Raw genomic sequence first — 12,168 nt, forward strand, 5'->3', positions numbered from 1 at the left:
ATCTGTGATAGAAGGTGTACCCAACAGTCTCCTTTGGGTATCCTATGAAGACACATTTCTCCGATTTGGGTTCGAGTTTATCAGGTTGAAGCTTTTTCACATAAGCATCGCAGCCCCAAATTTTAAGAAACGACAACTTTGGTTTCTTGCCAAACCATAGTTCATAAGGTGTCGTCTCAACGGATTTTGATGGTGCCCTATTTAACGTGAATGCGGCCATCTCTAAAGCATAACCCCAAAATGATAGCGGTAAATTTGTAAGAGACATCATAGATCGCACCATATCAAGTAAAGTACGATTACGACGTCCGGACACACCATTACGTTGAGGTGTTCCGGGTGGCGTGAGTTGCGAAACTATTCCTCATTGTTTCAGATGTAGACCAAACTCGTAACTCAAATATTCTCCTCCACGATCAGATCGCAGAAACTTTATTTTCTTGTTACGATGATTTTCAACTTCACTCTGAAATTCTTTAAACTTTTCAAATGTTTCAGACTTATGCTTCATTAAGTAGATATACCCATATCTGCTTAAATCATCTGTGAAGGTGAGAAAATAACGATATCCGCCACGAGCCTCAACATTCATCAGACCACATACATATGTATGTATGATTTCTAACAAATTTGTTGCTATCTCCATTGTACCGGAGAACGGTGTTTTAGTCATCTTGCCCATAAGGCACGGTTCGCAAGTACCAAGTGATTCATAATGAAGGGGTTCCAAAAGTCCATCGGTATGGAGTTTCTTCATGCGCTTTACACCAATATGACCTAAACGGCAGTGCCACAAATAAGTTGCACTATCATTATCAACTCTGCATCTTTTGGTTTCAACATTATGAATATGTGTGTTACTACTATCGAGATTCATCAAAAATAGACCACTCTTCAAAGGTGCATGACCATAAAAGATATTACTCATATAAACAGAACAACCATTATTCTCTGATTTAAATGAATAACCGTCTCGCATTAAACAAGATCCAGATATAATGTTCATGTTCAACGCTGGCACCAAATAACAATTATTTAGGTCTAATATTAATCCCGAAGGTAGATGTAGAGGTAGCGTGCCGACCGCGATCACATCGACTTTAGAACCATTTCCCACGCGCATCGTCACCTCGTCCTTTGCTAGTGTTCGCTTAATCCGTACTCCCTGTTTCGAGTTGCAAATATTAGCAACAGAACCAGTATCAAATACCCAGGTACTACTGCGAGCTCTAGTAAGGTACACATCAATAACATGTATATCACATATACCTTTGTTCACCTTGCCATCCTTCTTATCCGCCAAATACTTGGGGCAGTTCCGCTTCCAGTGACCAGTCTGCTTGCAGTAGAAGCATTCAGTTTCAGGCTTAGGTCCAGACTTGGGTTTCTTCTCCTGATCAGCAACTTGCTTGCTTTTCTTCTTGAAGTTCCCCTTCTTCTTCCCTTTGCCCTTTTTCTTGAAACTAGTGGTCTTGTTGACCATCAACACTTGATGCTCCTTCTTGATTTCTACCTCCGCAGCTTTCAGCATTGCGAAGAGCTCGGGAATAGTCTTATTCATCCCTTGCATATTATAGTTCATCACAAAGCTCTTGTAGCTTGGTGGTAGTGATTGAAGAATTCTGTCAATGACGCAATCATCTGGAAGATTAACTCCCATCTGAACCAAGTGATTATTATACCCAGACATTTTGAGTATATACTCACTGACAGAACTGTTCTCCTCCATCTTGCAGCTATAGAATTTATTGGAGACTTCATATCTCTCAATCCGGGCATTTGCTTGAAATATTAACTTCAACTCCTGGAACATCTCATATGCTCCATGACGTTCAAAACGTCGTTGAAGTCCCGATTCTAAGCCGTAAAGCATGGCACACTGAACTATCGAGTAGTCATCAGCTTTGCTCTGCCAGATGTTCATAACATCTGGTGTTGCTCCAGCAGCAGGCCTGGCACCCAGCGGTGCTTCCAGGACATAATTCTTCTGTGCAGCAATGAGGATAATCCTCAAGTTACGGACCCAGTCCGTGTAATTGCTACCATCATCTTTCAACTTTGCTTTCTCAAGGAACGCATTAAAATTTAACGGAACAACAGCACGGGCCATTTATCTACAATTAACATAAACAAGCAAGATACTATCAGGGACTAAGTACATGATAAATTTAAGTTCAATTAATCATATTACTCAAGAACTCCCACTTAGATAGACATCCCTCTAATCATCTAAGTGATCACGTGATCCAAATCAACTAAACCATAACCGATCATCATGTGAAATGGAGTAGTTTTCAATGGTGAACATCGCTATGTTGATCATATCTACTATATGATTCACGCTCAATCTTTCGATCTCAGTGTTCCGAGGCCATATCTGCATATGCTAGGCTCGTCAAGTTTAACCTGAGTATTTTGCGTGTGCAAAACTGGCTTGCACCCGTTGTAGATGGACGTAGAGCTTATCACACCCGATCATCACGTGGTGTCTGGGCACGACGAACTTTGGCAACGGTGCATACTCAGGGAGAACACTTTTATCTTGAAATTTAGTGAGAGATCATCTTATAATGCTACCGTCAATCAAAGCAAGATAAGATGCATAAAAGATAAACATCACATGCAATCAATATAAGTGATATGATATGGCCATCATCATCTTGTGCTTGTGATCTCCATCTCCGAAGCACCGTCATGATCACCATCGTCACCGGTGCGACACCTTGATCTCCATCATAGCATCGTTGTCGTCTCGCCAATCTTATGCTTCCACGACTATCGCTACCGCTTAGTGATAAAGTAAAGCATTACAGCACGATTGCATTGCATACAATAAAGTGACAACCATATGGCTCCTGCCAGTTGCCGATAACTCGGTTACAAAACATGATCATCTCATACAATAAAATTTAGCATCATGTCTTGACCATATCACATCACAAAATGCCCTGCAAAAACAAGTTAGACGTCCTCTACTTTGTTGTTGCATGTTTTACGTGGCTGCTACTGGCTTAAGCAAGAACCAATCTTACCTACGCATCAAAACCACAACAATAGTTTGTCAAGTTGGTGCTGTTTTAACCTTCGCAAGGACCGGGCGTAGCCACACTTGGTTCAACTAAAGTTGGAGAAACTGTCACCCGCAAGCCACCTATGTGCAAATCATGTCGGGAGAACCGGTCTCGCGTAAGCGTACGCATAATGTTGGTCCGGGCCGCTTCGTCCAACAATACCACCGAACCAAAGTATGACATGCTGGTAAGCAGTATGACTTATATCGCCCGCAACTCACTTGTGTTCTACTCGTGCATATAACATCAACATATAAAACCTAGGCTCGGATGCCACTGATGGGGAACGTAGTAATTTCAAAAAAATTCCTACGCACACGCAGGATCATGGTGATGCATAGCAACGAGAGGGGAGAGTATGATCTAGTCGACAACGGAAGCGTTAACTTGGTTGATGTAGTCGTACGTCTTCACGGCCCGACCGATCAAGCACCGAAACTACGGCACCTCCGAGTTCTAGCACACGTTCAGCTCGATGACGATCCCCGGACTCCGATCCAGCAAAGTGTCGGGGAAGAGTTCCGTCAGCACGACGGCGTGGTGATGATCTTGATGTACTACTGTCGCAGGGCTTCGCCTAAGCACCGCTACAATATTATCAAGGGCTATGGTGGAAGGGGGCACCGCACACGGCTAAGAATATGATCACGTGGATCAACTTGTGTGTCTAGGGGTGCCCCCTGCCCTCGTATATAAAGGATCAAGGGGAGGAGGCCGGCCGGCCACATATGGCGCGCCAAGGAGGAGTCCTCCTTCTAGTAGGAGTAGGACTCCTACTAGGAGGGGGAAAGAAGTGGGGAGGGAGAAGGAAAGGGCCCCCCCTCTCCTAGTCCAATTCGGACCAGGGGGGAGGAGGCGCGCAGCCCACCTTTGGCTGCCCCTCTCTCTCTCCACTAAGGCCCGTATGGCCCATTACTTCTCCCAGGGGGGTTCCGGTAACCCTCCGGCTCTCCGGTTTTCTCTGAAATCACCCGGAACACTTCCGGTGTCCGAATATAGCCGTCCAATATATCAGTCTTTATGTCTCGACCATTTCGAGACTCCTCGTCATGTCCGTGATCACATCCGGGACTCCGAACAAACTTCGGTACATCAAAATGCATAAACTCATAATATAATTGTCATCGAAACCTTAAGCGTGCGGACCCTACGGGTTCGAGAACAATGTAGACATGACCGAGACACGTCTCCGGTCAATAACCAATAGCGGGACCTGGATGCCCATATTGGTTCCTACATATTCTACGAAGATCTTTTATCGGTCAGACCGCATAACAACATACGTTGTTCCCTTTGTCATCGGTATGTTACTTACCCGAGATTCGATCGTCGGTATCCAATACCTAGTTCAATCTCGTTACCGGCAAGTCTCTTTACTCGTTCCGTAATACATCATCTCACAACTAACTCATTAGTTGCAATGCTTGCGAGGCTTATGTGATGTGCATTACCGGGAGGGCCTAGAGATACCTCTCCGACAATCGGAGTGACAAATCCTAATCTCGAAATACACCAACCCAACATGTACCTTTGGAGACACCTGTAGAGCTCCTTTATAATCACCCAGTTACGTTGTGACGTTTGGTAGCACACAAAGTGTTCCTTCGGCAAACGGGAGTTGCATAATCTCATAGTCATAGGAACATTTATAAGTTATGAAGAAAGCAATAGCAACATACTAAACGATCGGGTGCTAAGCTAATGGAATGGGTCATGTCAATCAGATCATTCATCTAATGATGTGATCCTGTTAATCAAATGACAACTCTTTGTCCATGGTTAGGAAACATAACCATCTTTGATTAACAAGCTAGTCTAGTAGAGGCATACTAGTGACACTCTGTTTGTCTATGTATTCACACATGTATTATGTTTCCGGTTAATACAATTCTAGCATGAATAATAAACTTTTATCATGATATATAAGGAAATAAATAATAACTTTATTATTGCCTCTAGGGCATATTTCCTTCACCTATTACATTGACGCCATCGCCGGCGTGATTCTCGATCTCCTCTTTCACGCCTTGCTGTAGTGGAGTCATCATCGCCGTTATTCATCTCGGCCTCCTCTCCTACATCCTATTGCACTGACGTCGTCATGGCGCGCACATTGTATTTATTATCCTCTGTCCTCTGCCTCAACTCCCTCCTATTCGTCCCTTCGCATGGACTTTTTCTGCAGTGGTGACGCTGCTTGCCCGCAACTCCATGCTCGTCGTGTCAGACGCGGTGCCACTGCCTCTCCGCCTTCTCTCGTGCGTACTACTACATTGGCACTACAATTGGCGTTGTTCCTCTCAGCCTCCTCTTCCCTGCCTTGTTGCATTGTCACCACCGACATCGTTCCTCTCGACCTCCTTGCACAAGTCCTACTACACTGCAGTCGTCACCGTCCACCGCAGTCGCGAGGCACTCTAGTGTAGCTTGTGTTAAGTTTAAGGGGTTGTTTGGTTCCTAGCAGGGGCGGAGCTACAGGGTGGTCAGGGTGGGCCACGGCCCACCCTGGCAATTTGGATCGGCTTATATACATATAAATTTTGACTGGGCCAAAGAAAAACAGTTGGCCCAATAGAACTTACCTGTTGACAGACAAACGCAGCCCAAGCCTCGCACTCTCCTGTCGTCCACATCAAGCGAGGGGACAACCGCCTCGTCCCGACGGCCGACGCCCTCCTAGAGACATGCGGCCGTACCCTGCCTCGCCCTCGCTTGTCACCAGCCTCGCCGGTCACCGGCCGCCGGCCAGAGTCCAGCCGTCGAGGAGGATCCCGCCTCTCCTTCGGTCCTTCCCACCCCCGGTGACAGCGAGCTGTGTGCGCCCCTGCGCCTGCCATGCGCGGCCAAATTTCTGCTTCCCCAATTTCTTATTTAGGGTTTGTGTTTTGCTGTGCTATCCTATCCTGTTGATTAACCGAACACATGCATTATTTTGCACATAATTTCTGCCCAGATAGCTTTATTGATAGATTTCTTTTAACTCTATTGATCGAAATTCTTATTACAGAATTGTTGAAGAATGAAAAGGACCTGAGACATTGTTTCTCTTTTTTAGAGAGAAGTTATGAAGATAGGAAAGAAGAAGGCAGGGGCTATACAGATGTAGCCAAAGAATAAACCGAAGAACTTCTCAAGGTATGCACGATGGTCCATGTAGTATGTACTATGTAACCTTCTTTATGGAAAAATTGGACTTAATTGAGAATTCTCGTGTGTTTGAAAGACCATATTGAACAATTTCTATGTGATATTTTGGTAATTAGTTAGAACATTCACTTGTCACATTTCTTATCAAAAAAAATTAGGAGCGGACCACCCTGATCTCAAATGCTAGCTCTGCCACTGGTTCCTAGCCACATCTTGCCACACTTTGCCACACCTAACCTTAGGCAAGTTTGATCAAGTTAGGTATGTGTTTGCTTCTAGCCACACCTAAGGCAAAAAAAAAATATGAGCAGTGAACCCCACATGTCATAGACACAAAAAGTGTGGCAAGACTTTTTTAGGCAAGCCAAAGTGTGGCTAATAATTTGAGCAACTCAACTACGACAAGTGTGGCAAAACTCATGTGGCAATATATGAAAAGATAGTCGCAATCCAAACAGCCCCTAACTGTTTTAGTCATATCATGTGTATGCAACCAAACACCGTGTAGTTGCATGAGCTGAGTCAATGCAGGACACCTAACGCCATGCCAAAATTGCTTCCCTAATGCAAAAGGCCTAGATGCAGGCAACCAAACAACGTGCAAATGTTATTTTTTGCATCTTTTTTCCTTGGTCGGGTTCAACTGGGTCAAGCATGCAATGCAGGCAAATTCATAGATGACAACCACATACGCCCTTGATGAATGGTCCGTACGCGCATCATGTGCAGCTAGAATGTCTGCAACATTATTATGGCCCCGTGGGCGATGAATAAATTCAAAACGAGAAACATTCAAACTACATAATTTCCCTGAAGGAGGCACCATTAGCAGACTGGTCACTGCTCATTTCCATTGAGTGCTTGCACCAACACCATAGAGTCTGTTTCCACGACAACATAGATTATGCCGAGCTGTTGGGAAGCATGCAATCCTTTGAGGCACGCTATCACTTCAGTCTGCATGGGAGCAACCACGAGTCCCCAAGTAGGGAAGGTTACCTGCCCCGGCAGGCGGCAGCAGCCACGAGTCCCCTATTATCTCGAAATATGAAACCCCAACCTCCATTTGAGATGTCCAGAGCAGCGCGCGCTACCATCAATAATCTTCAGTACTGTATGTCTGTAGTACATCATTTCTTGGGGGCCGATGCACTCGCTTGTTCCCAGTAGAAACCTTCATCAGTCTTGCACAGTCCAGCACATGCTTTTGAATTTGATAGCACACTGTATCGATGAAGCACACCAGACCAGACCCAAAGGAGCACCACACAGAGAGTTTTTACTCGGTCATTCCTCACCAGAATAGCCCCAAGCACGTAGTACTAGTTGGTCGCAGGCTGAATGCACCCAGTGCCTGTGACGCGCAGCGGCGCCTGAACTGAACGGCACGTACTACTAGCTGCTGCATTGATTGACGCGCACAAGGCGACAACCAGCAGCAACCAAAGCAGCAGCAGCAGCGCTGAGCCGCTGACCTCAGATTTTGCTCATGCATGCGTAGTACGTGGTACTAGTACGAAAGATGCGCGACAGGGAGGGTACGTACGCACCGCAACGAAGATCAGAGACCGTATCCGTTCTTATTCTATTTTTGGGAATCAAAACCCGTAATCGACCGGGCGCGAGTGGTGACGGAGATGGCATGCACGTCGCCCCGCCCGGCCGGCCCCGACGCACCGGGCGCCGTGGCGCGCTGCCGCACCAGCAAACGGAGAAGGCCGCGTCTCGATCGAGCCCGCGGCCCGCATGTATACGTCGACCTGACAGCATGCTGCCTGCATGGCGCGATCGCTGCCAGCAGTTTAATTTGTGGTGCGTGTCCGCGTGTGTGTGCATGCGATCTCCTCCTAACGACGCATTTATCGGCTAGGGCGTGCGTGCGCGCCGGGCTATCGATCGTTGCAGTACCGTGCACGTAGTTAGTAGAACCAGATATGGCATGGGGTACTCTGATGCGTACGAGTATTAGCCCATATGGTTTACATGTAATCTTTTCCTAATAATAATAATAATAATAATAATAATAATAATAATAATAAAGCACGGATTGACTCCGGATTCATCGTCACAATATATTTTCTTTCTATGAATTTACGCTTTTAGTTTGAATTTAAAACGTATACGCGAGATGATCGATTTCACATATCAATCTTTTGATCCGTCGTGGTCCTTACGTTGCATCCCGCAAGTCACATGGGCCAGGATTTAAGGTTTTGGCTTGGCAAGTCATATGGGCCAGGATTTAAATATATGTTATGGGCCGCTAAAAGTAGCTTTTGTGTGAAAAAAATTAAACTCCTTTTGTAATTAATAGTCTCACACTGCTTTTTTACATTAAATCCCTACAACTTATATACGTTTTTCAGTTGAGAATCAAACAAGCTGGCGAAACCTGCTTCATATGTGGATAGAAAAACATCTCTGAGGAGGAGGGTGGAGGAACAATCACACATGCATACAAGACCGATCAAAGAGAAGAGGCGCATGAAATCTAGACGAAAGTGGCATTCCCGTGACCAGCACGGGAGCTGAGAAGACTTCTGCTGCTTCGCCTGGTTGGCCATGAGTAATTGCCCAACCACCTAGGCAGCGACGAACTCGGTTTCGCTGCGGCTGCCGGGCACGGTTGTCGCGGGCCTGGCCCGGTTGTACTCGTCGGCCGTCTCCATGGCTGCCACCGCTGGCCTTGGGACGAAGATGGCGGAGTTTCATTGGTGCAAGCCTGGAGAACGGTGTGGCGTGCATGCATGCAAGCATAGATCTTGTCGTGCAAGTACTAGACGTGCATGCATGGGAATATAACATGAACGCTCTGGCTAGAGTCGACCCACATGCACACATCTCTCCTCCCATTCCCCACTTTACAAATTACTTTCTTTCAATTGCCTCTCCCGCCCGACTAAACGCTGTCATTCTCGACTGACACCGTCCGTCTGCTACGCCGCTCTCCAGCAATGTCAATTGGTCATTTTCTTTTCGAGCGAATCCCCATGCATTCTCTGTACGCAGCCCTGAGGCTAACCTTATCCACTTGGGTTTCTGCCGTGTTGTCTCCTTCGATGCCGGCATGGCTTCCCCAGCTAGACTTCCTCGACGTTGCCACGTGGTTTAGACCATGCTTATTAGGCTACAAAGTGTGATTTTTCCCCTCTCGTTGCAACGCACGGGTATTTGTGCTAGAATTTAATAATGATGCAGAATGAGCGGCCGGGGGCGGCACGGCTGCTCGATGCAGAATGACAAGCGGCTGGGGGCGGCATGGCTGCTCGATGCAGAACGGCGGGCGGCTGGATCGACAACAGATGGGCCGACATGCGATGTTACTCTTTTTTTGCCCGGGATGTTAGTCAGGCCGGGGAAAAACTATACGAGTGCTCTATTAGGGTCGGCCCATCCACGCAGTTTTGTCAAGGCCCAAGTGAGCTCCTAATAAGCCTTTTCATGTTAATTTACTTATTAAAAGTAGTCCCACATCACTTTCTAACACAGAATCTTATCAATTTAAATATGTTACGAAGTTGGAGGATGAGGCATGCATTTGATGGAGAAACAAAAGAGAGGAGCGAGCTGGATGAAGCATGCATCTGATGGAGAAACGAAAGAACCTCTGATGGAGAAACGAAATAGAGGGGGCGCAATTAAAGGACAGTGGCATATTAAACAGCAGACCTCGATAAGATCGGAAGGAGAAGATGGAAGATGAAAGTGGCAACACAAATGAGTCGCTTGGTGCATTCGAGGATTTTGTTCTCCCATTGCAACGCACGGACTCCTTGTGCTAGTATTAATAACGAGGTGGAGGTAGCGTGACAGAGACCAATTGTTCATGCTGACACGACTGAGTACAGTTATAGTTCGCTTTCTTCTGTTTTACTTTTGCTGAACTGCTCCTCTAAGTGAGCTGTTGTAAGACTTTTTTTGTGGTTTCATTCTGACAATGGAACCGGGGAGGTAGCTCCTGTTCTTCTAAAAAATGTACAGTTATCGTTCAGACTTTTTTTATAGGGGAATCATTGCCACTTTATTCAACGTTTAAAGCTTCATCAGAGGCAATCTCCCAGCTAACGCACTCAGTTTTTTTGATCAAGAGGAGCCTCTCCCCCAGCTCCATTTTCATTCAAAATGAAACTACAAACAGACAACTTGTCAGAACGCCAGGTCTCAGAAAACAAAAAAAACATCGACACAACGGCCAGGGCGAGAGCGGCAGCTGGAAAATAGGATCGAACGAGGCGCTCTAGGCAGGCGACAAGGGTTCCCTTGCGCGCTGCCGGTGGCGCCGCTGGTTCCCTCTCTCTCCGACGGCCGCTCCGGCGGCGAAAGGGAGGGAGAACCTCGGGTCTGTTCATTTGGTAGGTGTGTGGTAGGGTTAAGATTGAGTGAGACGCTGTCGAGGCTGTTGCGGTGGTGTCGCGTCGCAATAAGTTTCTCCAGGCTTCGTTCGCGGTCAGGCGAAGCTTTTGCCTTCGTTTAGGAGCCAGCGGGGTGGGGGATCCCCGGATCTCGTCGAGGTCGCAGGCTATGGTGGATGGAGGTCCATTGGCACTGGCCGTTTGGGTCCTCAGATGGGCGATAGATGCAGGGAGACGAAGACCCTTCTTCTTCCTTGTCGGTATGATTTGCTGCTGCTATTCTTCTTCTTTCTCTGCGCCGATACTGGTGGGAGATCCTGCTTTGTCCGGGCGAAAGACCCGGCCGCGGTGCTGGATCGGTCGGATGACTCGAGTTCTCTTCCTTCCGGAAAGGACACTTTTCGCGGTATTCAAAGCCAAAGATGGCGGCGTCTGTTGCAGGTGTGTTGGATTGATGTCCATGCCCTTTCAGCACTGGTGTCAAGAAAGGACGAAGCAGCATGACGGCAATTGTACCGTGGTCAAAGATGATGACCTGCTTGCACCTGGTTCCAGATCCTTCTGCTGTAGCTAGGGGTCTTCTCTCAAGATTCAGAGATGATGACACGAGGCTCCGGAGATCTTCTTGTGTTATGGTTGTCTTAGGGTACTCTAGGTATTCATGGTCTTTTGTGTTTGCGCTTCAGTGTACTTGTAAGGGTCATCTACTTTGTATTATTTCGTGATTTGAACAAAAAAATCTTAAAAAAAACATCGACACGCACACACACACCACACAGGAGTGCGAGCAAAGTAGTAAAAAAAAGAAACAGCCGCCTCATAGGCAAATTCAGGAGACACAACCTCCACTCAAGACAAACTAGGCTACAGCAAGGGCATTTCTAACTGATTCCTTCTAACCGGTTAGAGAAGTAAAAAAATGTGATGTACTTTTCTAGTTGGGACCTAACCAATTCCTTATCTGTCGTAAGGGAGTAAATCGTAAGGGAGTAAATTTTGTAGTCGGCCACCAAAAATCTCTTTATTTTTACTCCACTGCTCAGCAGACTGAGTAAAAAATATATCCTCTCTTTCTCTCCTCTGCCTCCTCTTCTCCCACTCACCCCATCGCCGGCGTGTCCCCCGCCCTTCCCCGCCGCCCCCTTTCCTCCCAGTGGCTGGACGTGATGGCCAGAGGTCCCGGCCGCCGTTCCGCAGCGCGGATCCGTGCCGCCACACATGTGGGTCGTCGTCCGCCGGCACGTCCTCGAGTCGCCGCCGCTCGTCCGATGCGCCTGCCCCCACCCGGTTCGCCAATTTCCCGGAGCTCCCTCCGCCGCGCCCGCCGTAGAGGACCTACCTCAAGCATCCGGCAACGCTCGTGGGGGACTTGGATGGCAGAGATCACTAACCAGGAGACCTACCAACGGAAGTGGATCGGGTCGTTCCACACGCCGGAGCTCGCCACGATGGAGTATGACCAGTGGCAGGTCCGGTTCCACGGGAGTGATGCGAGGCTCAACTTCCCTTTTGAGACGGCTCCGGTCCACCTCGTCCCTCCGGAGCCGGGGGCGGTGAGCGCGACGATGGCATGGGAGGACCGAGAGGTGAGGGAGTGC

The sequence above is a fragment of the Triticum urartu genome, chromosome 3A, assembly GCF_056163025.1.
Source record: "Triticum urartu cultivar PI428250 chromosome 3A, HENAU_Tu73, whole genome shotgun sequence".
Classification (NCBI taxonomy): domain Eukaryota; kingdom Viridiplantae; phylum Streptophyta; class Magnoliopsida; order Poales; family Poaceae; genus Triticum; species Triticum urartu.